Source organism: Odontesthes bonariensis, chromosome 11 (assembly GCF_027942865.1).
Source record: "Odontesthes bonariensis isolate fOdoBon6 chromosome 11, fOdoBon6.hap1, whole genome shotgun sequence".
In the NCBI taxonomy this organism is placed as follows: Eukaryota; Metazoa; Chordata; class Actinopteri; order Atheriniformes; family Atherinopsidae; genus Odontesthes; species Odontesthes bonariensis.
This window is the reverse complement of record NC_134516.1, coordinates 26,474,961-26,500,929: the sequence shown is the minus strand read 5'-3', so window position 1 is coordinate 26,500,929 and position 25,969 is coordinate 26,474,961. Positions and strand designations below refer to the sequence as shown.

Sequence of the window (25,969 nt, the reverse complement as noted above, 5' to 3'; positions counted from 1 at the left end):
CATATCATTTGAAAGAGCCATTTCCAATCTTTAAATAGAAAGAAACTTACAATGAACACTTGTCATTAGTTTTCAAGTTATTCTTGGTTATTTGAAATGTTTCTCAAATTGCCCATTTCTTTCGGAATTCTCAAGAATCTGGAGCATTGTTGTAAAATTCTGTTGGGGTCTAGAGGGTTAAGGGATGTTTCAGGATTACCTGAGCCATCCCTATTCAAGGTAAACACAAGAAACTTGTGCTAACGAAAAAAATAAAAATAAATAAAGGACCAGACTCAGTGAGTAATTCCCTATACTCCCTATATAGATCCATATATAGAACCATCTTTTACAGCCACAAGCTACCTCAGCCTCTCACCAACTGCACACCAGTCACAGCGGGGTGGGGATGCAAACCCTGGTTCGGGTATGGGGAGAAATAAAAAAGGTAAGATACGCGGGAATGGGATTCAAACCCTGGTTCGGGTAGGGGGTAATGAAAGTATAGAAGGTGCCAGAGGTGGAGGCAGGACAAGACACACTAGCAGATTCAGCAGACAAACTCACCTAAACAGCCCTACAATCACTAAAAATACCAGCAAAAACAAAGCCATACAACTCACTCTCACCAACTGCACAGCAGTCACAGCGGGGTGGGGATGCAAACCCTGGTTCGGGTAGGGGGAGAAATAAAAGAGTTAAGATAGGCGGGAATGGGATTCAAACCCCGGTTCGGGTAGGGGGTAATGAAAGTATAGAGGGTGCCAGAGGTGGAGGCAGGACAAGACACACTAGCAGACACACTATCAGATTCAACAGACCTAACTATAAGCTTTATAAAAAAGGAAAGTTTTAAGCCTGGTCTTAAAAGTGGAAAGGGTGTCTGCTTCCCGGACATTTACTGGCAGCTTATTCCACAAGAGAGGGGCCTGATAACTGAAGGCTCTGCCTCCCATTCTACTTTTAGAAACTCTGGGAACCTCAAGTAAACCTGCAGTTTGGGAACGAAGTGCTCTGTTAGGAAAATATCTTACAATGAGATCTTTAAGATATGATGGAGCTCGGTCATTAAGAGCTTTATATGTAAGGAGAAGAATCTTAAATTCTATTCTGAATTTAACAGGGAGCCAATGAAGAGAAGCTAAAACTGGAGAAATATGATCTCTCCTGTTAGTTCTCATCAGAACTCTGGCTGCAGCATTTTGGATCAGCTGGAGGCTTTTCAGAGAATATGTGGGACAGCCCAATAATAAAGAATTACAGTAGTCCAATCTTGAAGTAGCAAATGCATGGACTAGTTTTTCTGCATCACTCTGAAACAAGATGTTCCTGATTTTAACAATCTTACGAAGATGAAAGAAGGCAGTCCTAGAAACCTGTTTTATATGTGAGTCAAATAATAAGTTCTGGTCAAAAATAACTCCAAGGTTCCTCACTGTAGAACTAGAAGCCAAGGAAATACCATCTAGAGTAACTATATAGCTAGACAATTTCTCCCTGAAACGCTCAGGTCCAAAGATAACGACTTCAGTTTTGTCTGAATTTAGAAGCAGACAGTTCTGAGTCATCCAGGTCTTTATGTCTTTAAGACATGCTTGTAGTCTGACCAACCTATTGGGTTCATCTGGTTTTATAGATAAGTACAGCTGAGTATCATCAGCATAGCAATGGAAATTTATGCCATGCTGTCTAATAATGTTACTTAATGGAAGCATGTATAAAGTGAAAAGAATCGGTCCAAGCACAGAACCCTGGGGAACTCCATGACTTAATCTGGTGTGTGAGGAAGATTCTTCATTTACAAGAACAAACTGAAATTTATCAGATAAATATAATGACTTAAACCAGCCTAATGCAGTTCCTTTAATCCCAATAACATGTTCAAGTCTGTGTAATAAGATACTGTGATCGACCGTATCAAAAGCAGCACTGAGATCCAACAGGACAAGCACAGATACAAGTCCGCTATCAGAGGCTAAGAGGAGATCATTGGTAACTTTCAGCAGTGCAGTTTCTGTGCTATGATGCACTCTGAATCCTGACTGAAACTCTTCAAACAGATTATTTCTGTGTAAGTGATCACAAAGCTGAGCTGCAACTATTTTTTCAAGAACTTTAGACATAAAAGGGAGATTGGATATAGGTCTATGATGAGCCAACACTTCTGGATCAAGAGTAGGTTTTTTAAGTAAAGGTTTAATTACAGCAGTGTGTTACAATCCCACTTCTGACTCAATTTGTTGCGACTCCACAAACTCTTTCCGCGAGCAACAAAATTTGGGAAAACTTACCTCATTCTTTGGCTTCCGGAACAATAGTGAATAGGCATGGCGCAGGTTTCCGTAGTGTAGTGGATATCACGTTCGCCTAACACGCGAAAGGTCCTCAGTTTGAAACTGGGCGGAAACATTACTTGCTCCTCCTTTATTTATTTCATCCTTGTGTGAAGATGTATGACTGCACGTTAATGATAGCAACATCAACACTCATAATTATGGATAGGAGGGGAGCCTCATCTGCTATTCTTGACATGTAAAGTCAATTTTTGCAGGTTTTTAAAAGATTTTCTGATGCAATGGTGTGAAACAGACTTTGGCAAACCCCTAGCTGCTGAGCGAAAATGGCAGCCTTCCGTCAAGGAATCGAACCCTGTTCCTCCGCTTGACAGGCGGATTCTAACCTTTGACCAGCGAAGATAAAGAATGTGTTGCTTGACTGTCGTGCCAATTCTGAGAATACAAGCTGTAAGAGTATCACTGAAAAATTGACAGAAAAACACGTTGCTAAAACCCTTTCATTGTCAAGCATTTGCATAACTGAGAGCGTAAATTGACTGTGGAAGGGGTTCCATGGTGTAAAGGTCAGCACTCTGGTCTCTGAATCCAGTGATCCCAGTTCAAATCTCGGTGGAACCTTCAGGTGTGTGCTGTCATGGTTGCGTTCTGGAAAGAAGATGAGTTGAGTAGGCTAGTCAGTTGTAAAATGACACCAGAGTGCACAATTCCAGCTGAGAGGATCTGTGGTATGTGACGTCACACCTCTGTGTTGCTAGTTGAATCTTTTTTGGTTTCCTCTTGCATATTCATTTACGATGCTTCTATCTATCCATGCTCTCCCAGAGGAGTGTGTTACAATCCCACTTCTGACTCAATTTGTTGCGACTCCACAAACTCTTTCCGCGAGCAACAAAATTTGGGAAAACTTACCTCATTCTTTGGCTTCCGGAACACTAGTGAATAGGCATGGTTCCAGTTTGCGTAGTGTAGTGGTTATCACGTTCGCCTCACACGCGAAAGGTCCTCAGTTCGAAACTGGGTGGAAACATTACTTGTTCCTCCATTATTTATTTCATCCTTATGTGAAGATGTATGACTGCATGTTAATGATAGCAACATCAACATATTCATAATTATGGATAGGAGGGGAGCTTCATCTGCTATTCTTGACATGTAAAGTCAATTTTTGCAGGTTTTAAAAAGATTTTCTGATGCTATGGTGTGAAACGGACATTGGCAAACCCCTGGCTGCTGAGCGAAAATGGCAGCCTTCCGTCAAGGAATCGAACCCTGTTCCTCCGCTTGACAGGCGGATTCTAACCTTTGACCATTGAAGAAGATACAGAATGTGTTGCTTGACTGTCGTGCCAATTCTGAGAATACAAGCTGTAAGAGTATCACTGAAAAATTGACAAAAAAAATCACGTTGCTAAAATCCTTTCATTGTGAAGCATTTGCATGACTGAGAGCGTAAATTGACTGTGGAAGGGGTTCCATGGTGTAAAGGTCAGCACTCTGGACTCTGAATCCAGTGATCCGAGTTCAAATCTCGGTGGAACCATCAGGTGTGTGCTGTCATGGTTGTGTTCTGGAAAGAAGATGAGTTGAGTAGGCTAGTCAGTTGTCACATGACACTAGATTGCACGATTGATCAATTCCAGCTGAGGGGATCTGTGGTATATGACATCACACCTCTGGGTTTCTAGTTGAATCTTTTTTGGTTTCTTCTTGCATATTCATTTACGATGCTTTTATCTATCCATGCTCTCCCAAAGGAGTGTGTTACAATCCCACTTCTGACTCAATTTGTTGCGACTCCACAAACTCTTTCCGCGAGCAACAAAATTTGGGAAAACTTACCTCATTCTTTGGCTTCCGCAACACTAGTGAATAGACATGGCTTCAGTTTCAGTAGTGTAGTGGTTATCACGTTCGCCTCACACGCGAAAGGTCCTCAGTTCGAAACTGGGCGGAAACATTACTTGCTCCTTTATTTATTTCATCCTTGTTTGAAGATGTATGACTGCACAATAATGATAGCAACATCAACATATTCATAATTATGGATAGGAGGGGAGCCTCATCTGCTATTCTTGACATGTAAAGTAAATTTTTGCAGGTTTTCAAAAGATTTTCTCATGCTATGGTGTGAAACGGACTTTGGCGAATACCTAGCTGCTGAACGAAAATGGCAGCCTTCGGTAAAGGAATCGAACCCTGTTCCTCCGCTTGACAGGCGGATTCTAACCTTTGACCATTGAAGAAGATACAGAATGTGTTGCTTGACTGTCGTGCGAATTCTGAGAATACAAGCTGTAAGAGTATCACTGAAAAATTGACAAAAAAACACGTTGCTAAAACCATTTCATTGTCAAGCATTTGCATGACTGAGAGCATAAATTGACTGTGGAAGGGGTTCCATGGTGTAAAGGTCAGCACTCTGGTCTCTGAATCCAGTGATCCGAGTTCAAATCTCGGTGGAACCTTCAGGTGTGTGCTGTCCAGGGGCGTATCTAGACATTTTGGGGCCCTAGGCAAAATATAGACATGGGGCCCTCATTTTTTAAATACACACATAAAACAAATTACCATCCCAATACCCTTACTTTAAATTGAGATTAAAGAATCGCAATAAACCAATACTGCACTGCCACTAACAATGGTATCAACTCTCCACAGTAAAATCAGTTTCAGATTTCTCCAGCATTTGCCAAAATTATATGTTTATTATTCAGATCAAACGAGAGAGAGAGAGATTAGAATTTCCATGACACAAGTAAGTTACATGTGAAAATCAAATAATGTTTTCACTGCCAGAGATACAAAATGTTCTTTTGCTTAACAGAACTAAAATACAAAATGGACATGAGTAAAACCACCATTTACATTTACCAATGAAAGGACCAACGAAAAGATTTTGTGTGTGGACAGGAATAACAGTGGTTCAGTGTTTGCTTTGAAAGCAAAATCAAGCCATAGGAATGATTTAGAAATTTGAGGACTTCCCAGCACTTTACAAAATTCCAGCATTATCCTAGAAGTAAAGCCCTCCCTCAAAGGCCTGCCTGCCAAAGTATTTTGTGAGTGCATGTGTACAGAATAACAACAATATATCAACATAGTAAATTGGGGATTTTTTAAAAGGCTTAGACAGGCTGGATATAGATAGTTAGAGCAAGCAACCTCTCCCCACACCCCCCTCTCTCTCTCTCTCTCGTGCCGGCGCAGTCCAAACGCGCATGGTGCACGAGTTATTGTATTGCCTGCACGCTCTCACTCGCATTGAAAAAAAAAAACAAACACTCCCTCGCACTGGGATGGCAGACCCCTTTTCAGGGGTGGCGGCTGCCACCCCGTGCCGCCCTGGTAGTTTCGCGCGTCTGAGAGTTTCTCACAGTCTGTTACTCCGGTAACTGACCGAGAGGTTAAGTTACCTCTCTTTGTGAAACAGGCTAGAGTTAGCCCTCTTTCTCGGGGTTGAGTTACCTCCCTTTGTGAAACGGAAAACTCAGGGTTTCCCTCATTTCAGGGTTAACCAACTCAGAGTTTTCACTAAACCTGCTTCGTGAAACGGACCTCTGATCAATCATGGTGCATTATAAATAAATATAGCTTTAGAAATAAATATCCAAGTCAAGTATGTTTTGTCTCTTTCTCTCTTTCTCCCTATCTTCTTTTTCTCTGTCTGTATCCCTGTTACTCTTCATCTGTGTCCCTGGTTTGCCTTCAAGCTCCTCTGCTTCACACCTGTCTCACTCATCTCTTCTTCATGTGCTTTTCCTGCCCTTTATCAGGTCTCACTCTCTCATTTTTTCAGCAGTGCATCTGCAATTCTTTTGTTCTCTGTCCGTTACTTTCTTTTAGCATTACCACTATCATAACTCCGCTTCATTTTTCACCGAGTCACACACAGTTCCCTCGCTTTGATTTGAAATCATGTTATGTCGCACATTGCTACGTCATCATATTCTGGACTAGTCCAATGCACAATGGATGGGGGCATGTGTGCTTGGACCATTATTATTTAGGCATTAGTTCGGTGTTATGCTGATATGTCTGGGTTTTTTTTCATAGAAAAATGTTTTTTTACTTTACATAAGTAACAAATTAACATTGGTTTTTTTGTGTATTTACTTTGGCTGGGACGGTCAGATTTGGGGGCCCCTATGAAAGACAGATTTGGTTGGGGCCCTAGGCAAATGCCTAGGTTTGCCTAATGGGAGTTACGCCACTGGTAGTGACATTCTTAACACAGCCATGATGTTAAAAGTGGTTATCAATAGAGGTTCTGTGGCTCACCTTGTGATAGGCGCCGATAGATCTCTGAGTTCCGAAACACTCGGGAGTCGTGGACCGAGCCGGGCCACTTTGCCACAACATTACTGATCAAATAGTCAGCATTGCAGACCATCTGAAATGATAAGATGTTAAACCAATTAATGCACATCACAGGCAATGTACAGTGTTCATTAATTAACTTTATCAAAAGTCATGTTCACCTGTACATTGATGCTGTGGAAGTTTTTCCTTTTCACAAAATCCCCCTCATGGCCACCTGAGAGGGATTTTATTTTGATATGTGTGCAGTCCACTGCATCAATGACAATGGGGAAACCTGTAATACGATGCAATGAGTATCTTACTCTGAATGTTAACATTGTAATTGTAACTGTAATTTAAAAAAAAAAAAAATTCTTACCTGCAATCCTATAGAACTTGATGTCACAGAGTCTTCTATGCCCAGGGAAGGAGATGAAGATGCTTGCAAGTCCTTTATTTGCGTTTTTTATTTCACTGCTAAAACAGTACAGGCAATGTGTGGGCAGGCACATTCTTAATAAAAAGTTGCTGCCATGTCCATTTTGGTTGCTTGCTTGTGCTTGACTCAGAGCGCGGATCTCGAAAACACATGAGAAGCTATACAGAATCATACGCGGCGGACAGCACAGCTTTATGCCAATTACGCACACAGGCTCCACACCTCCACACGCATCGCGTCTGCAATCATAACTCATCAGGGGAAATCACATTTTGCCAATATTTTAGAGACCCCCCAACATTTCCCAAATCATGTTTTCAGGGGGGTCTCTTGTCAGTTTCAGGGGGTCTCGGATCCCCCGAGTCCGCCGTAGTTCGAACACTGCCTAATTGTGATAATTTCAGTGGAGTGGTGAGTGTGATTTGTGCACTACTTACGCATTCAGGCGGTCAGCAATGGTTTGCCACGCTTGCTCCCTTTGTTTTTTAACTGTGGCAGTATTTCCTTTTTGTTTTATTTTCTCCGTCACCTCTTCATATACTTCCATTAATAATTATTGCTCATGCTGGGGAGAAATACGCCGCCCTTGTTGCCATGGTGAATCATTGAATCTATGATCGATCGTGGGGTCTATTTAAGAAAGCCGTGTGCAGCACTTATCCAGGATCGCTTTCAGCTGGCTTAATGAATCCCTGTCTGCTCATCCTGGATTGGCCTTTGTGCAACCAACTAAGCCTGGGCGCACATGTTTTGGATTACTTGAACCTGGCTAAGTAATTCATCCTGGATGTCTAAATCCTACTTTTGTGCAACGCGCCCCTGCACAGATTGATCTCTAAAGACACAACTCCTTCCTCTCACATATTTCGAAGACTGACCATTTCTAACAAACAAACAAAAAAGCTTTTTCTTGATCGTCATATCTTAGGTCTCTCTCAGGAGTTGAAGTCCTTCATGAAAATGATGATTTGTAACAGTTGAACGTCAAAGATGAACAAACATGTATGTCGTTGTCGTGGCCGAGAGGTTAAGGCTATGGATTTGAAATCCATTGGGGTCTCCCTGCGTAGGTTCGAGTCCTGCAGACGACGATAACATTGTTGACTCCGGGTTGTGAAAAGGTAACCTGGAAAGAAGCACAAGGTCCTTTGAAAATTTGATGAAACAAAAGAGAGGGCAGACGTGTCTTTGATCACATGAACTTCTGCACAGATTGATCTCTGAAGACACAGCTCCTTCCTCTGACCCATTTTGAAAGATTGACCATTTCTAACAAACAAACAAAAAAGCTTTTTCTTGATCGCCATAACTTAGGTCTGTCTCAGGAGTTGAATTCCTCCATGAAAATGATGATTTGTAACCGTTGAATGTCAAAGGTGAACACAAGTTTATGTTGTTGTCGTGGCCGAGAGGTTAAGGCGATGGATTAGAAATCCATTGGGGTCTCCCCGCGCAGGTTAGAGTCCTGCCGACAACGATAACATTATTGACTCAGGGTTGCTTAAAGTTAACCCCGGAAAGAAGCACAAGTTCCTTGGACCATTTGATTAAACAAAACAAAGGCCAGATAACATGTTGATCACATGAACTCCTGCACAGATTGATCTCTGAAGACACAGCTTCTCCCTCTGACCCATTTTGAAAGATTGACCATTTCTAACAAACAAACAAAAAAGCTTTTTCTTGATCGCCATAACTTAGGTCTGTCTCAGGAGTTGAAGTCCTCCATGAAATTGATAATTTGTAACCATTGAATGTCAAAGGTGAACATGAGTGTATGTTGTTGTCGTGGCCGAGAGGTTAAGGCGATGGATTAGAAATCCATTGGGGTCTCCCCGCGTAGGTTCAAATCCTGCCGACAACGATAACATTATTGACTCAGGGTTGCGAAAAGTTAACCTGGAAAGAAGCACAAGTTCCTTAGACTATTTGATGAAACAAAACAGAGGGCAGACGTGTCTTTGATCACATGAACTTCTGCACAGATTGATCTCTGAAGACACAGCTTCTTCCTCTGACCCATTTTGAAAGATTTACCATTTCTAACAAACAAACAAAAAAGCTTTGTCTTGATCGCCATAACTTAGGTGTGTCTCAGGAGTTGAAGTCCTTCATGAAAATGATGATTTGTAACCGATGAATGTCAAAGGTGAACATAAGTGTATGTCGTTGTCGTGGCCGAGAGGTTAAGGCGATGGATTAGAAATCCATTGGGGTCTCCCTGCGTAGGTTCAAATCCTGCCGATAACGATAACATTATTGACTCAGAGTTGCGAAAAGTTAACCTGGAAAGAAGCACAAGTTCCTTGGACCATTTGATGAAACAAAACAGAGGGCAGACGTGTCTTTGATCACATCAACTTCTGCACAGATTGATCTCTGAAGACACAACTCCTTCCTCTGACCCATTTCGAAAGATTGACCATTTCTAACAAACAAACAAAAAAGCTTTTTCTTGATCGTCATATCTTAGGTCTCTCAGGAGTTGAAGTCCTTCATGAAAATGATGATTTGTAACCGTTGAATATCAAAGATGAACATACATGTATGTCGTTGTCGTGGCCGAGAGGTTAAGGCGATGGATTTGAAATCCGTTGGGGTCTCCCGACGTAAGTTCGAGTCCTGCTGACAATGATAACTTTATTGACTCAGGGTTGCGAAAAGTTAACCTGGAAAGAAGCACAAGTTCCTTAGACTATTTGATGAAACAAAACAGAGGGCAGACGTGTCTTTGATCACATCAACTTCTGCACAGATTGATCTCTGAAGACACAGCTCCTTCCTCTGACCCATTTTGAAAGATTTACCATTTCTAACAAACAAACAAAAAAGCTTTGTCTTGATCACCATAACTTAGGTGTGTCTCAGGAGTTGAAGTCCTTCATGAAAATGATGATTTGTAACCGATGAATGTCAAAGGTGAACATGAGTGTATGTCGTTGTCGTGGCCGAGAGGTTAAGGGGATGGATTAGAAATCCATTGGGGTCTTCCGCGTAGGTTTAAATCCTGCCAACATCGATAACATTATTGACTCAGAGTTGCGAAAAGTTAACCTGGAAAGAAGCACAAGTTCTTTGACCATTTGATGAAACGAAACAGAGGGCAGACGTGTCTTTGATCACATGAACTCCTGCACAGATTGATCTCTGAAGACACTGCTTCTTCCTCTGACCCATTTTGAAATATTGACCATTTCTAACAAACAAACAAAAAAGCTTTTTCTTGATCGCCATAACTTAGGTCTGTCTCAGGAGTTGAAGTCCTTCATGAAAATAATGATTTGTAACCGTTGAATGTCAAAGGTGAACACTAGTGTATGTCGTTGTCGTGGCCGAGAGGTTAAGGCGATGGATTTGAAATCCATTAGCGTCTCCCAGTGTAGGTTCAAATCCTGCCGAGAAAGATAACTTTACTAACTCAGGGTTGCGAAAAGTTAACCTGGAAAGAAGCACAAGTTCCTTGGACCATTTGATTAAACAAAACATAGGGCAGATGTGTCGTTGATCACATGAACTCTTGCACAGATTGATCTCTGAAGACACAGCTCCTTCCTCTGACCCATTTTGAAATATTGACCATTTCTAACAAACAAACAAAAAAGCTTTTTCTTGATCGCCATAACTTAGGTGTGTCTCAGGAGTTGAAGTCCTTCATGAAAATGATGATTTGTAACCGATGAATGTCAAAGGTGAACATAAGTGTATGTCGTTGTCGTGGCCGAGAGGTTAAGGCGATGGATTAGAAATCCATTGGGGTCTCCCTGTGTAGGTTCAAATCCTGCCGATAACGATAACATTATTGACTCAGAGTTGCGAAAAGTTAACCTGGAAAGAAGCACAAGTTCCTTAGACTATTTGATGAAACAAAACAGAGGGCAGACGTGTCTCTGATCACATGAACTTCTGCACAGATTGATCTCTGAAGACACAACTCCTTCCTCTGACCCATTTCGAAGAGTGACCATTTCTAACAAACAAACAAAAAAGCTTTTTCTTGTTAGCCATAACTTAGGTCTGTCTCAGGAGTTGAAGTCCTTCATGAAAATGATAATTTGTAACCGTTGAATGTCAAAGGTGAACAGGAGTGTATGTCGTTGTCGTGGCCGAGAGGTTAAGGCGATGGATTTGAAATCCATTGGTGTCTCCCCGCGTAGGTTCAAATCCTGCCGACAAAGATAACATTATTGACTCAGGGTTGCGAAAAGTTAACCTGGAAAGAAGCACAAGTTCCTTGGACCATTTGATTAAACAAAACAAAGACCAGATAGCATTTTGATCACATGAACTTCTGCACAGATTGATCTCTGAAGACACAGCTCCTTCCTCTGACCCATTTTGAAAGATTGACCATTTCTAACAAACAAACAAAAAAGCTTTTTCTTTATCGTCATAACTTAGGTCTGTCTCAGGAGTTGAAGTCCTTCATGAAAATGATGATTTGTAACCGTTGAATGTCAAAGATGAACATACATGTATGTCGTTGTCGTGGCCGAGAGGTTAAGGGGATGGATTAGAAATCCATTGGGGTCTCCCCGCGCAGGTTAGAGTCCTGCCGACAACGATAACATTATTGACTCAGGGTTGCTTAAAGTTAACCCCGGAAAGAAGCACAAGTTCCTTGGACCATTTGATTAAACAAAACAAAGGCCAGATCACATGTTGATCACATGAACTCCTGCACAGATTGATCTCTGAAGACACAGTTCCTTCTTCTGACCCATTTTGAAAGACTGACCATTTCTAACAAACAAAAAATAAGCTTTTTCTTGATCGCCATATCTTAAGTCTTTCTCAGGAGTTGAATTCCTTCATGAAAATGATGATTTGTAACCGTTGAATGTCAAAGGTGAACACTAGTGTATGTCGTTGTCGTGGCTGAGAGGTTAAGGGGATGGATTAGAAATCCATTGGGGTCTCCCCGCGTAGGTTTAAATGCTGCCGACAACGATAACACTATTGACTCAGGGTTGCGAAAAGGTAACTTCAGACTTTTGCTGCACAACGCCTCTTGGTGTAAAATGCAGTGAAAGTTCCAGAATACCTGGTCTGGGTTAGCCTCTCGTACCTTTTCTCTCAACTTGACGACAACTCCGGCCTTTCTTCCTACCATGGAAGGTGCACCATCCGTAGCCACACTGATAGCGCGACTCCAGTCCACCTCCAGATTGTCAAGGGCCCCGACAAGGCTAACAAACACGTCGTTAGCTGTAATCGTGTCTGTCATGGGTACCACGGAAACAAACTCCTCCGTGACATTCAAGGCAGCATCCACTCCGCGAATAAATATCGCCAACTGAGCCGTATCAGTCACATCAGTGCTCTCGTCAAGAGCAATGGAGAACGCGACGAAGGATTTAATCTTTTCTTTAAGTTGGCTATGCAAGTCGCTGGAGAGCTCTTCCACTCTCTTGGTCACTGTAGGTCGGGATAAGCTGATGTTCGCAAGAGCTTGTCGATTTTCTGGACACACTAGCTCGGCTGCCTTTATCATGCACGAATTCGCCCTCAGAGAAAGGCTTGGAAGCTTTGGCTATCTCCCATGCGATGACATAGCTCGCCTTCACTGCCCATAAACATGAAATAAAATGTTAAGTTAGTATTGAGAATGAGGAGTCCCGGTCGGCCATGTTGGCAGGAGACGCTGTTGGTTGCCAGGGGCAACGCCATCAGAACTTAACGGAGGCGCGCCGAGACAGAAATCCCCATTCGAAAACAGCTGCAGTTAACGTAAAAATAAGAATTTGAGAAGATATACAATTAAAAAGAACCTTCATATGTCTCTCGGCATTTCGAGAAAGCCGCTTGCTGTTTTTGGAGGGATGAGGCTAGCTCGTTGAGCTTTTGTGTGCTACGTTGCCCTGTGTAGTCGTTTTACTTCTCCTGATGGGTCTCGTAATGTCGTCTGATGTTGTACTCCTTTGGCACAGCCACTTGTTGCGAACAAATTAAACACACTGGTTTGCCCCTCACTTCCCAAAAGAAATACTTTTCTTTCCATCTCTCCTGAAAGATTCTACATTCAGAGTCAACCTTCCGCTATTTAGACAACATCCTTCCTGACTGATGTCGCGCGACTCGTCAGTTAGTACCTTGGACAGTGCACGCGCTGCCGGTCTCTGTTGCAGCGCGTGCACTGGTCTCTGTCCAAGGTACTGAGACCGGCACGAGCGAGGGACAAACTGTTGGATTACATGGAAATTAATTAAATGAATATTATACTTAAAACCATTAACACTCTGGGGTCTAATGCCCACCGGTGGGCATTTTTGACACATCTCCAAAAACACATCTGTAACTCTGTGAGTTTTTGTCATTCAAACATATAAGTGACACCATTAAAAACCTTGAAACTTCTAGTTTTCAAATATATATATATTAAAAATAAATTATATAGCTGGCCCTTTTTAAAGAGAGTGAACAGAAATCTTTGGATTTTCTGTAGTCGCAGACTGCAGCAGCTTCCTCGGCCACACCTATCGCTATTCACATGTAAAGTACCAGGTGACTGAGTGGCTATTCACAGGTGAGAACACGCCCCATTCAGCCAGCATGTGGGGGAAGGCAGCAATGTCCTGCCAGTGACAGACAATTATCACATGGAGAGTGACAGGGGGGTGGGGGGAATCAGGGGTGTTACACACCCATCTAATTAGTATTCAACTAACAGAGACACTGACTGGAGTTACAAAAACTTTTTTACAGTTTGTGTGAAAACAACAAAACATTTCTGACTGCACTTTTTACTTTTATGCAGCCAACACTTTTGTTTACAAGGTTCAACCTTCAAAAGTCTTGGCTAGATTTATTTATAGTGCGTTTTCTTGCACTGTTTGAAGACCTCTAAAACTTGTTTTTTTGTACAGTTGTGTTTCCCCTCAATTTAAATAAAACTTGTTTGTATTACATTCACTTCACTCTCATATTGTTTTTTGTTAGGCTTTTCAGAATACAACCATATGTGTCACTTTTGCATAGATGTTTACAGTTAGTTGAAATACTTGAAAATGTCAAGGTGATGACAACTGCCTCAAAGTCTCTGAAAAGGCCTTGGACACAAGGGGGTTAAGGATCAAAAACCAAAACTAGATTTAAATTTGTTGATAATAGTATTATTTATTTAAAAAAAAAAAAAAACTTCTCAACCACTGATGTAACCGGGCCGGTTGTGATGTCCATTCGGGCCGGTTCCAGCCCGCGGGCCGTTACCATGGCATCAGTGTCATAGACCAATTCTAACTTGTTTAAAGAGGTAAAATATGTCTCCTTTAATACTCATAAAAGCTGCCATTTTCGCTCAGCAGCTAGGGATTCGCCAAAGTCCGTTTCACACCATAGCATCAGAAAATCTTTTGAAAACCTGCAAAAATTGACTTTACATGTCAAGAATAGCAGATGAGGCTCCCCTCCTATCCATAATTATGAATATGTTGATGTTGCTATCATTAACGTGCAGTCATACATCTTCACACAAGAATGAAATAAATAAAGGAGGAGCAAGTAATGTTTCCACCCAGTTTCGAACTGAGGACCTTTCGCATGTTAGGCGAACGTAATAACCAATACACTACGCAAACTGGCGTCATGCCTATTCACTAGTGTTCCGGAAGCCAAAGAATGAGGTAAGTTTTCCCAAATTTCGTTGCTCGCAGAAAGAGTTTGTGGAGTCGCAACAAATTGAGTCAGAAGTGGGATTGTAACACACTCCTCTGGGAGAGCATGGATAAATACAAGCATGGTAAATGAATATGCAAGAAGAAACCAAAAAAGATTCAACTAGCAACACAGAGGTGTGACGTCACATACCATAGATCCTCTCAGCTGGAATCGTGCAATCTGGTGTCATTTCACAACTGACTAGCCTACTCAACTCATCTTCTTTCCAGAACACAACCATGACAGCACACACCTGAAGGTTCCACCGAGATTTGAACTCGGATCACTGGATTCAGAGTCCAGAGGGCTGACCTTTACACCATGGAACCCCTTCCACAGTCAATTTACGCTCTCAGTCATGCAAATGCTTGACAATGAAAGGGTTTTAGCAACGTGTTTTTTTGTCAATTTTTCAGTGATACTCTTACAGCTTGTATTCTCAGAATTTGCACGACAGTCAAGCAACACATTCTGTATCTTCTTCAATGGTCAAAGGTTAGAATCCGCCTGTCAAGCGGAGGAACAGGGTTTGATTCCTTGATGGAAGGCTGCCATTTTCGCTCAGCAGCTAGGGATTTGCCAAAGTCCGTTTCAAACAACAGCATCGGAAAATCTTTTTAAAACCTGAAAAAATTGACTTTACATGTCAAGAATAGCAGATGAGGCTCCCCTCCTATCCATAATTATGAATATGTTGATGTTGCTATCATTAACGTGCAGTCATACATCTTCACACAAGGGTGAAATAAATAAAGGAGGAGCAAGTAATGTTTCCGCCCAGTTTCGAACTGAGGACCTTTCGCGTGTGAGGCGAACTTGATAACCACTACACTACTGAAACTGTAACCATGTCCATTCACTAGTGTTACGGAAGCCAAAGAATGAGATAAGTTTTCCCAAATTTTGTTTCAACAAATTGAGTCAGAAGTGGGATTGTAACACACTCCTGTGGGAGAGCATGGATAAATAGAAGCATCGTAAATGAATATGCAAGAGGAAACCAAAAAAGATTCAAATAGCAACACAGAGGTGTGACGTCACATAGCACAGATCCTCTCAGCTGGAATTGATCAAGCGTTCACTCTGGTGTCATTTCACAACTGACTAGCCTACTCAACTCATCTTCTTTCCAGAACACAACCATGACAGCACACACCTGAAGGTTCCACCGAGATTTGAACTCCGATCACTGGATTCAGAGTCCAGAGTGCTGACCTTTACACCATGGAACCCCTTCCACAGTCAATTTACGCTCTCAGTCATCCAAATGCTTGACAATTCGCTGGTCAATGGTTAGAATCCGCCTGTCAAGCGGAGGAACAGGGTTCGATTCCTTGATGGAAGGTTGCCATGTGATTGCTGCTGCTTGTGCTTTTTAGTTTGTGTGTTTGTTCTCTGCTTGTCTGCTTACAGGTGCTCCTGGTTCCTCTAAGGCTGGATTCCCCACAAAAGCCTTGGATTGTCTTCAGTTTTGTTTTTACAGGTGTAGCAGCTGGTTGTCTGATTTTTCATTGTTTTCTATGTTTGTCTCTTCATATTTCTGTTCCTTTTTTTCCCTTCTTCGCTCTCCCTCTCTCTCTGTCCCCCGGTCCGGTTCGGCACTATCACACTATCACATCATGTTAAGTATTGTAACAAAAATAAATAAATAAATAAGGAGCTGATGGGCATCAAGGGGAGCTTTACATTCATAAAGCTTCCCTTGGTATAGCAAATGTGTTTGGCATAAACGGTATTCAGATTACAATTCTGCTGCCATAATGCTGGACAGGACTCGGGGTTTAAAAAAAAAAAAAAAGAAGTGAGTGCTCCTCAAACACAGCTCCAAAGCAGTCCCCAGGTCAGAGCCAGCCTTCTTTAGCAGTTTGCTCAGTTTCTTTGAGTCGCTGGCTCTGATGCTGCTGCCACAGCAGATGCTGCTGAAGAAAGATGGCACTCTGCACCACAGACTCATAAGAGATATGCAACAGGTAAACTCCCAGGTGTTCCTCAGCCACCTCTTCTCCTGGGATGGAGACGCTGTTTGGCTTATTGGTGCTCCTCCTAAAATCAGCAGCTGAGGTGATTATTCCCACACCAGGCCACACAGTGGCTGCCCACCTCCCTGCCTCTTGTCCTTCCTTCCCTGGTTACCTGTCAGATTTTATTACTCATTTTAAAAGCTTTGAATAGTTGGACGGTTGCCTCTGTCTATGATCTGTGAACTCCTTACTCCCCTGATTGCTGCTCACACGGCCCACTGTTTAATATAACTGAGCTGTTCATTAGATGGAAATGAATCCCTGCATACTCCTAAAAATCACTTTATTTTGAGGCTTTTTCTTCTAATTAAAACCCCACTTTCATAATTACTCGGGACTCTTTGTAAAATGCAAATAAAACCAGAAAGATATGATCTTAGAACTATTAAAAAGTTCTATCTAATTAGAAATAGTGCAAGTTCGGTGCCATCTGTTGGTTTCCTTAGCGAGGAAATAGTTTTTGAATTGTTCTGTATGAATGAATTGGATTCATTCTGAATTCATTCTGAACAGTATTATGATTACAATGAATTAAACTCCAATTGGCCTGAATTGGACTTTATTATTGAAGTGCCCTGAGATGACATTTGTTGTAATTGTAATCGTTTATTTTGGCAACATTTTAAACAAACTGACATTATTCTGTCTTGGGAAACACTGCTGGTGGAAAACATGATACTGGCTGCTGAAAAACTGGCAGAAGTGGACCTTCCAACGTGACAGTGACAGGAAGTAATCAGCTGAAGTCGTCCAGAGATTAACAGAGAACACAAATCAACATTCTGGAATCCGGACTTCACTTCCATCCAGAATCTGTGGTTGGAACCACAGACCAGAAGAGACAGAACAGAAGCCTTCACAAAGCTGTGATGTCATCACTGTAGTGACATCACAATCGATGTCATCTCTGATCTTGTTTGACATCACAAAGTTTATACAGGCCAGACATTTTCACTGCTTTTTCACAGCTGGTCAGGAGTTTATCTGAAGAAACACGTCCAGTTTCTGAAGCATATTTGAAAGTCACAGCAAACGGTTTTCACATCGCCTAAAAAACACTTAATTATTATCTTAAATACTCATTTTAACAAGCACTTAGAAACAACGCTTACTGTTTCCCTTCCTTAAAGCTATGGTAGGTAATCCTAAAGAGCTAGCAAGAGAGCTAGCAAGATTCGAAAGTGTCCCCTCCTCTAAGCTCCATCCCCCCCCCCCCCATTCCGTCAGTGCTTCATCCAAAGCCGGTAGAACCGCATGCGCACATGGAGCAGGGAGCCGGCAGAGGGGGGCGTAGGCAGAAAGCAGAGGCATCTGATTGTTTTTTTGTAGGCGACCAATCCGAGACGCTGATCGCGGATTGGTCAGCTTTTTCTCAGTCCTGCAGCTGCCACAGAGGTCTGATTATTTTTGTCCCTTTTTCTAAATACATCTTGTATAGATTTCTCTCAGGATAGACGGACCATTTCACCCAGTATTACAAAATGTGTTTCTGAACAGGATTACCAACCATGTCTTTAAGAACGGCTTCTTGACAGCCACCCTTCCAGGGAGCCCATCTCTGATGAGGCTCGGGCCAACAGCCGATGGATCAGCTGAAGGTCCAGATGCATCTCTCAGCTCCTGTGTCAGGTCTTTGCTGGATTTTTTCCTCTTTCTTCAGGACATCACTTTACGCGTCCAGTACGCGTCCGCCCTGAAGGAGCACCAGGAGAACCTCGTGGAAATGAGGGACCTCATGAAATGTGACGACTGCGGGAAGGAATTCAAGAGCATGACGATGCTCAACGTGCACCAGAGGATTCACGAGCCGCTGTACTGAGTTACATTCATCAGCCGCTTCAGTCAGATTGCCAAACACCTTATTGTCCTTTATGAAACACTTAGGTTGATCTGGTGATCAAGGCTTATTCACCATTACATTATTTAGGATGTTCCATGTGCGCTTCATATTATTTTGATTTATTTGTAACATTTTATCATAATGTTGCTTCTTTGCTTGCCTCAACATGTTGGTCAGCCTGTTTTTGTACATCTCAGCGTTTTTCAGCAACCTCTGTTCTAGTTTTGATGAAGTCTCCATAAAGTTTATTTTTCTTCTTACATGCATTTTTTAATGCCTTTGTTATCCGAGGTTTCTCAGCATAACTATGCTTATGTGAACATAAAACTGTTGGACAGTGTTTATCATAGAGAGATAAATAACAGTTGAAGAATGAATTGTCTGCAGTGTTTACTTCATCTGTATGAAACTCATTCCACTCTTGTTTTAAAGCTCATTTCTGAAGCATTAATTGCTTTAACAGTCCTTACCCTTTCATATCTACGCTTTTCTGTTTTCTTCCTCTGTAGTTGATCATTAAATGTTGCAAATACAGCTAAATGATCACTTACATCACTTATTACCAAACCACTATTTATACCAGTGTCCAAGGAATGTGTAAAAATGTTGTCAGTTAATGTTGCACTATCTGTGGCTGCTCTGCTCGGCTTTGTGATCAGTGGATACAAGCCTCTACCGTATAACGCAGCCAAGAAATCACAAGTTTGTTTAGGACTATGTACCTTTAAGAGGTCCATGTTGAAATCACCACAGATCACACGTGTTTTATTATCTGCTATAATTGTCTGTTCCAACGCTTCAGTCTTGTGCCTCTTGTTTAAAACTTAATAACAATTGCGAGCTTGGATTTGTTATCCTTTCATGCAAAAGTGCAGCAAGCTGATATCTGTTGATTTTCAAGATGAATGTTCTTACTTGCCTTGAAGTGAACCACTTGTTCATTTACATCCTCCACTCAACCTGATAGCCATTAAATACTGTGTCTTCTGAGCTGGTTTGGTGGTTCAACAACAAAACAAATGTAATGAAGTTTTAAAACTGCAGCGAAAGAGATGGAATAAATGGAGATCTGACACATTACGAACTACAGGACAGTTAGGATTATCTGTTGTTTGCATGGAGATAAAACAGATTTTAAAGGTGTTGCAGCTAACATTCAGAAACACTTGGTGTAACTCCAGAGCACCAGAGCCTCTGACCAAAAGAGAAACTAATATAAACTTATTTACCTGAAGAACTTCAGCAGCTCATAAGGCCCTTTATCTGGAGAGTGGGTGGCTCTGGTCTTATCTGGCTCTTTGCTGGAGGCCTTTTAGGCCAGAGGATGTGAGCTCTTAGGATTACCATGACCTGGATGAGTGAGAATCTTCATCAACATGCTGTGTGTGCTGATGCTAACTGTAAAGATGTGAAGCTCAGACAGGAGAGCTGCTTGTTGTATGAGGACACAGTGTGTGTCTTATATGGAGGTGGAAGCCTGGCTCAAATACAGAAATCATTTCTTTGTATGTTACTGATTTAAATGTGTCCTCTCAGTGGCTGTGAAGTACTGTCAGTAATACTGAGCGGGACTCTGCATTGATGGAGATGTGTCTCCCTCTGGTGGCGAATAGAGGAACTGCATGATGTCAGTTTGATGAAGCGTTCAACTAAAGGAGGAAGTGAAAGTCTTCCAGTGGTTCCTGCAGAATCCTGACTCACTGGATGGTTTCCTGCCATGAAAAAGCTCCGTCTGCAGAAGACGAGCAGAACGGAGCCAGCGGGCCTGATGCTGCAGATGTGCTGAACACCACAGATGCAATGGTTGGGACAAAGATGGTTGGAGAGAAGACACAGAGGAGTGAAGGCCAGCTGTAGAAAGAAAAGCACCTCCAGGTCTGCTATCTGATGCTGATATCAGTGAAAATGGGCTTCTTCTTCTCCTGTCTGATGATGTGCTCAGTAATTTCAGTGATACATCCCTCAGGTTCAGCCTTGGTTGGTCTGGTGAACACCTTTACTTTTCACTGACTGATTCCATCTGAGTTATGAAGGCAAAACAGGAAACTATGAAAAGATGAGAAAAACATCTGGATTGGACTGATGTGTGTGTGTCCCGTTACTTCAGAAAGCCTGAACTTATAAAGGTTCCTATGGTGACCATGTGTTCTGATAGTGTTGTATGAGTTTTATGAACTCTGAGGTGTCAGACAGAAGCTGTGAACATTACAAGTGTAGCTGCTGCCTCCAGAACCACTTCCGCTGCACCGGCTTCAGGAGCCAGTAGGAACTTTGTCCGTCTCTGACGTCATAAGTAATAACCAATGGGAGAGCAGCTGAGAGTTTGGAACAAGCCCCGCCCCCTCTCTGGCTGCTTCTGCCGGGGTGAAGCACAGAGATAAATCCTCGTTCCCTCTGTTAAAGACACCTTTATACCCACTGAATACAGTCTGAGGAGAACTCTGAAATGTTTCAGCTAACAGGAAAGTTGTCCACAAGAACAAACACAAGAGGCTTCATGTTTTTAAGTGTATACAGTAGAAAGCGGCCCGGTAGCAGCCCGGGAGCTGAGCGGAAGTACTTCGACTTGCTTTCTGGCACACCTACCGCAAAAACAAATAGACCCCTCTCACGCTCCCAGGTACATTTGATTACTCTTACCTTCTCGGCTGACAGAGCTCGCACCTTCTGACTCCTCGCCGGTTCGTCAACAAACGTGAAAGGTGAAAGTGAAAGGGTGTTGTATTTACGACAGTGTAACCGTACATTACCTCCAAGCCTGTAGGGGGAGCTCCATAGTGGGCTTTTTGAGGAGTTACATTGTATTGCTTTACCGCGGACACTAACAGATGGAGGCAGCGGTAGAACAACAGCAACAGGGTTCGGTAAAGTTTGACACATATTGACAGATTCGCACTTGCTGAATAAATACCTCCAAAATAAAGCGTCGTTCCAGATCAAATCACACCTCTCTCCATCAGATAAACATTTGAATCCAAATAAGCTGTCCTTGGAGCAGGAAAATAACATTAGTCTCCATGTGCAGTCGGCTGCAACACCTGCTCCAGAAATATTCAATAACTCCGCTCTAATGAGTCTTAATGCCACTAAAATCACTGCAGACATCAACGGCCTCCTGTTGGTTCTACAAACACAGCTTGTGCTTAATTTGGTGCGTGTGTGAGTGTGAGTATGTTGTTCTGAACAATTTACCAACATCTGTATTACAGACTGTGGTGTCACCTCAGGAGACTCTGATATCCTGCTGCTTATACTACAACAGGTGTGTGCAGCAGGAACAGGGAAAGGATGGATGAGATCTTTATGATATGATGGAGGTTGGAGCTTCAACAAGAAGATGAGAAAAGTCTTTATATTTCCACATTTATTTTCTTCACGGAGTTTCTGCATCATGAAACTGACATCATGCAGTTCATCTTTACACCACAAGAGGGCAAAAAAGTCTCCTTCCGTCCCAGTTCCAGCAGATATGAGTTACATTAGAGCTGAACTGAACATGGATCAGTAACATTTATTCAGTCCTGATCATCAGTGTTTGTCCAGTTATGGTAACAAAGACAAACTGGACACATGTGGCACCATTAAAGATGATTTACAGCCCTTAAATGACCTCTCCGTCTCCTCTGTAACTGATGAGTTCAACATGTTGAAGAGCTGTTTGAACCAACTCTGAACTCATTCATTCATTCATATCGTCTCACACTTTGATGGAAACGTGTCCCACAAAGAAAAGTGATCATTCATTTCTTTAGATCTAAAATAATCAGTGTTGATAATCTGAGGCTCTTTTGTACAAATCTAACATGTTTTTAATCCTATAAATGATGTGATCATGTGACCGGCACTAAATCAGCTGTCTTCAGATCAGAGGTTATCGTTTTATTTGAATAAAATACTTTATAAAGAATCATTTCAGATGTAGAATATCTAAGTTACACAAAGAGCAGAGGGACCTCGATAAAATGACAAACTGACTTTTCAACAACATCTCTTCTTCTTTTGTGGATTCTCAGAATGTGTCCAAAGTTTTGGTGGACTTTCTTTAAAAAGTGATACATCAGCTATATTCCATCAGCGATATTCCTGAGGAGCCCTCTCCACATCTGCTGAATACAGAAAGTTTGGACGTGTTTGTGGCTGCTGCTGCTGTCCCAGCCATGATGTGTCCAAACTGGGTGTTGTGTTCAGAAAGAAGCATGCACATGCACATGCACATGCACATGCACATGCTAAAACAAGGGCACGGATAGAAATGACCTTTGGCCAAATTAAATACAGGTTCATTACTTAAAGCTCTCAGGCACCATGGCTGACTTCTGACAGAGCCATCTTAAATTAATAGTATACTTCATATTTTATACATTTTGTCTTGTGGACAACTTTTCAGGCTGAAGTCTTTTCTTCGTTGAGTCCCTGCAGGTTCTAGTGCCTGAAAGGACTCAGTTTCTCCTGACACAGTGAGGGACCTGTACAGCGACACATATTTCCTTTGATCCTTATTGTTGTGACCTTTGAGTTAGAACTTCTTTTCATAATTTAGCATTGACACAGTAGCAGTTTAAGTCAGAGCAAGTGTAAGAAGGCTAAATGGACAGAGATGATTTATAACTTTCCACATGTTTAGGTCATGGCACCCCACTGTGAATATAAATGTAAAAAACACATTTCTAACACTTTGCATGAATCGTACAATAATGACAAGTTTGAGTTCAAGTTGTGTTGAATTGTTTAATTATTATTACATGTTTCTCAAGCTGTGGAGAGAAAACAGAATTAAATACAGTTCACAACACGAAATTCTCCTTTATCTGAATTTATACTAACATCCCTCTCCAGTTTCATAATCTCTAGCTTGATCTTTTTTATTTTCAGTTTCTTGTATTCCATATCTAGTTTGCTGCTCTCTTTATTGGACAAACACATTTCTTCAAAGGCTACTTACCACTCTGAAATATGTTCCTGTACTTTACCTTCACCTGCTGCCAGGTACGCTTTTGGCTGTTAAGATTGCTCCTGTTGAGATGTAAAAGTGAAAAAATAATATCTGGGTCACACACACAGGATAATATAGTCACAAAGTATGATGATGTGTGTCGATTATTGGGTTATTAATAAAGTGAGCAGGGCCAGTATATTTGTGCTGTACATCTCATACAGAGACAATTCAGCATGCTTTATGTAAACAAATTATGACACAAAGAGGAGAGTCTAAATACATGAGGACAGTAAAATAAATGTCTAACAATTGACAATGGTATGAAACTTTCATAACTTATTTAGTCTGTCTAAAGTTGTTTGCCATGCCGTTTTCTTCGCTTTATTGATCACAGCTGTATTACCATTTCTGGTGATGACACTTTTAAAATCCTCATACAGCTCCATAAGCATTATTTGTTCAGCTGCCGAAAAAATAAAAGCTCTTGTCTTGCTCTCCTTTTCTGCCATCTCTGTTTTTCCACAATCCACTCGTCAGGGCTTCTTACGTTCCTCGTACACTCGCACTTAGCCAGGCTATGTAAGCCTCGCTTGGATTAGCCTCACTGAGATGCAGCTGAGCTGGCTTCATGGAACGACTTGAGGCTTAATTGGAAGATGGTGTTAGTTCAAGCGACGCTTTCCGGCTACAGCCTGGCTTTCTTTAGCTACTTTCTAGGAATACCCCCCTTGAGTGCCTATGAAAGGTGCCTATAAATAAAATGTATTATTATTATTATTAATTCTGATGTGCGATGAGGCAGTTCTCCTGCAACATTAAGCTCTTTTCCACCAGTACTTACAACCACCTCAATGTGGGTGGGGTCGTTATAGCAAGGAGGTCCAAAAGTCCTGTGATGTCAGTCTTATGTGACACAAACATGACACAACAATTTAGGACATCGAGGCAAAGGTTTACCTGCTGCTTGGTCTATGTCTTTGCGTCTAGCAATCCACCTCGTTGACGATCACAGAATACATCAAATCCAACTGTTGCTGTTGCCGGTTCTTGTTAAGGAGTGGCTTTCATGACTCATACAGTGACATCACTCCCTGGCCAATCAGTGGCCTGCAGTCTGTAGATGTCACATTTTCGGCTCAACTCAACTTGACCCCGACCGAGTAGGTGCTAAAAATGTACCACCTGGTGCCAGGAGGTATTACCTCATGGAAAACCCTAACAGCTGAGTGGGATCCAGTCGAGTGGAGTAGGTAGAGGTTGAAAAGGGAGGAATGTGTTCTGATGTCATTCTAAATCTCTGAAAGTTGACTTAGGCTTGTTTTATCTCGTCTTTTTTATTGGAAGGCATGTTTTATAACATGTGAATAGCCCGGCTAGCTCAGTCGGTAGAGCATGAGACTCTTAATCTCAGGGTCGTGGGTTCGAGCCCCACGTTGGGCGTAGCAGTTTTAATAATCAACAGATGTTTGATCCAGCACTTAAAGTCAAAGTTCAGCTCTGTTACCACCATCACAGCGTCCTCAGTGGTGCCTCTTTGAATGATCACAAACCTCCTGAAATGCACAATATGAATCAAAAACATTCAAACTTGCGCAAGAGCATTATGTTTACCTTTCTTTGGGCTCATGTCATTTCTGTATTCCCTTTTTGCTCAAGTATGATCATTCACTTTAAAACAAAATAAGAAAAATCTGAATAACGACCCATGGCCTCTGGCCCTCTCTTGCCTTCATTACTCATCCAGTGACATTACTCCCTGGCCAATCAGTGGCCTGCAGTCTGTAGACGTCACATTTTCGGCTCAACTCGAATCCCTGCCGTGTAGGTGCTAAAAATGTACCTGCTCCCAGCTGTTACTCCCTCATGGAAAACCCTAAAACCTGAGTCGAATATAGTCAAGTGGAGTAGAGTTTTGAATTTTGGTTCACGTTTGTCGTATTTTACACAGTCAGGGAAGTAACCGTGTCAGGATGGCCGAGCGGTCTAAGGCGCCAGACTCAAGGCTTCATTCCTTCCTTAGCACAGGGACTTCTGGTCTCCCAAAGGAGACATGGGTTCAAATCCCACTCCTGACATTAATTTCATGCTTAAATCTTACTTGCATATTAGAAGACCATGAAGAAAGCCATGTCAGGCCATGGTGAAAAAGGGCATTTATCTCTGAAGACGGGCCTTCAGTTCCTCCCATTAACATACACAATTCTGATGTGCAATGAGGCAGTTCTCCTGCAACATTAAGCTCTTTTCCACTAGTACTTACTCACAACCACCTCAATGTGGGTGGGGTCGTTATAGCAAGGAGGTCCAAAAGTCCTGTGATGTCAGTCTTATGTGACACAAACATGACACAACAATGTAGGACATCGAGGCAAAGGTATACCTGCTGCTTGGTCTATGTCTTTGTGTCTAGCAATCCACCTCGTTGACGATCACAGAATACATAAAATCCAACTGTTGCTGTTGCCGGTTCTTGTTAAGGAGTGGCTTTCATGATTCATCCAGTGA

The 25,969-nt window shown here is 42.0% G+C and overlaps 12 non-coding genes across 12 annotated transcripts; all 12 read left to right on the top strand.

Annotated features, from left to right (window-relative positions):
- Nucleotides 1–3,230: 3,230 nt before the first annotated feature.
- trnav-cac (transfer RNA valine (anticodon CAC)) lies at nt 3,231–3,303 on the top strand. Its single transcript has one exon. It is a non-coding gene; the product is annotated as a tRNA-Val (tRNA).
- Nucleotides 3,304–3,744: 441 nt separating this feature from the next.
- Nucleotides 3,745–3,816, top strand: trnaq-cug (transfer RNA glutamine (anticodon CUG)). The gene has a single exon. It is a non-coding gene; the product is annotated as a tRNA-Gln (tRNA).
- Nucleotides 3,817–4,160: 344 nt separating this feature from the next.
- On the top strand, nt 4,161–4,233 carry trnav-cac (transfer RNA valine (anticodon CAC)). Its single transcript has one exon. It is a non-coding gene; the product is annotated as a tRNA-Val (tRNA).
- A 3,790-nt stretch (nt 4,234–8,023) lies between these two features.
- On the top strand, nt 8,024–8,105 carry trnas-uga (transfer RNA serine (anticodon UGA)). Its single transcript has one exon. It is a non-coding gene; the product is annotated as a tRNA-Ser (tRNA).
- A 304-nt stretch (nt 8,106–8,409) lies between these two features.
- trnas-aga (transfer RNA serine (anticodon AGA)) lies at nt 8,410–8,491 on the top strand. Its single transcript has one exon. It is a non-coding gene; the product is annotated as a tRNA-Ser (tRNA).
- Nucleotides 8,492–8,796: 305 nt separating this feature from the next.
- On the top strand, nt 8,797–8,878 carry trnas-aga (transfer RNA serine (anticodon AGA)). The gene has a single exon. It is a non-coding gene; the product is annotated as a tRNA-Ser (tRNA).
- A 304-nt stretch (nt 8,879–9,182) lies between these two features.
- Nucleotides 9,183–9,264, top strand: trnas-aga (transfer RNA serine (anticodon AGA)). The gene has a single exon. It is a non-coding gene; the product is annotated as a tRNA-Ser (tRNA).
- Nucleotides 9,265–9,566: 302 nt separating this feature from the next.
- On the top strand, nt 9,567–9,648 carry trnas-uga (transfer RNA serine (anticodon UGA)). The gene has a single exon. It is a non-coding gene; the product is annotated as a tRNA-Ser (tRNA).
- Nucleotides 9,649–10,722: 1,074 nt separating this feature from the next.
- On the top strand, nt 10,723–10,804 carry trnas-aga (transfer RNA serine (anticodon AGA)). Its single transcript has one exon. It is a non-coding gene; the product is annotated as a tRNA-Ser (tRNA).
- A 303-nt stretch (nt 10,805–11,107) lies between these two features.
- On the top strand, nt 11,108–11,189 carry trnas-uga (transfer RNA serine (anticodon UGA)). The gene has a single exon. It is a non-coding gene; the product is annotated as a tRNA-Ser (tRNA).
- Nucleotides 11,190–24,831: 13,642 nt separating this feature from the next.
- trnak-cuu (transfer RNA lysine (anticodon CUU)) lies at nt 24,832–24,904 on the top strand. Its single transcript has one exon. It is a non-coding gene; the product is annotated as a tRNA-Lys (tRNA).
- A 524-nt stretch (nt 24,905–25,428) lies between these two features.
- On the top strand, nt 25,429–25,539 carry trnal-caa (transfer RNA leucine (anticodon CAA)). Its single transcript has 2 exons — nt 25,429–25,466; nt 25,494–25,539. It is a non-coding gene; the product is annotated as a tRNA-Leu (tRNA).
- The last annotated feature ends 430 nt before the right edge of the window (nt 25,540–25,969 follow it).